This window comes from Triticum dicoccoides, chromosome 2A (assembly GCF_002162155.2).
Source record: "Triticum dicoccoides isolate Atlit2015 ecotype Zavitan chromosome 2A, WEW_v2.0, whole genome shotgun sequence".
NCBI lineage: Eukaryota > Viridiplantae > Streptophyta > Magnoliopsida > Poales > Poaceae > Triticum > Triticum dicoccoides.
In genome coordinates, this window is record NC_041382.1 from 636,147,359 (window position 1) to 636,148,437 (window position 1,079).

The 1,079-nt window shown below is 74.3% G+C and overlaps 1 pseudogene; it reads left to right on the forward strand.

Moving 5' to 3' along the window:
* The first annotated feature begins 437 nt into the window (after positions 1–437).
* LOC119358032 overlaps positions 438–1,079 on the forward strand; it is a 4,725-nt pseudogene continuing 4,083 nt past the window's right edge.

Consider the following 1,079-nt stretch of genomic DNA (forward strand, 5'->3'; position numbering starts at 1 on the left):
GACGCTGGCGACGGGCTGGTGCTAGACGAAGACGAAGGGGGTGGACGGGCGGCTGCAGCGGCGGCGGCCGAAGAAGAGCGCGGCGGCGGTACTCGAAGTAGGCGAAGAACCCGACAGCATGACGGAGACCGGCGTGGAGGTGGCGTTCCCGCGCCAAGGGAGGCGGCGCGAGACATACCACGGGAAGTCAACGCGCGTGGACAACGAAGGGGACCGTGGGCCGCTGCGCTACGGCCCGAAGGGGCGACGCAACGGCGGCGGGCAGGTCGGGGTGACGGCGGGAAGACCTCGGGGCGGCGGCAGGGACCGTGGGCCACGGCCCGACAGCCCGAAGAGGCGGCACGGCAGAGGAGTGCGGGTCGTCGGTGCAACCGCGGGGACGGCCTCTGGATGGCGGCGTGGACCGCGTGCCATGCTCGCTACGGCCCGACGGGGCGATGCAGTGGCGGCGCGAGGGTCGGTGCCGCCACGAGGACGACCTGGAGCGGACGGTCTCTAGGCGGCAGTGGACCGCGGGCTGCGGTACTACGGCCCGAAGGGGCGACGCATCGATGACGTGGGTCGGTGCAGCTAGGAGAAGAACCACGGGGCGGCGGCGCTGCGGCCCGACGGGGCGACGCAGCGGCAGCCCATTGCTCGATCGGTAGAGGGGCGCGCTGAACTCGGGACGGTCTTCACGGGGCCTGCGGAGGCGCGCGCAACCAACGGGCCAGGTCGGTCGCACGGCGTAGATGAGGCGGATCGCGGCGGCGGGCGGGTGATCAATCCGATCGCGCGCGAGGTCGGGGACGCCGCTCGGTGGAGGCGCGGTGGCAGCGGAGTCCGAGATGAAGCCGGCGGCGGCGGGTGGCAGGGCGGCTATGACTGGCCGCCGGGTCGGGGTGATGCGGGAGTCCCGGTCGGAGCAGGGCGGTGACGGCCGTCGTAGATCGACAGGCGGGCTGTCGCGCGAACGGCGGCGGTGAAGGGCCGCCGCATGACGCGAGGCCGCCGGGTCGGGGGGACCGGCGGGCCGACGCAAGGACGCCGCGCGAGGCCGCTGGGTCGGGGCGACCGACGGGCAGACGCGTGGACGACGC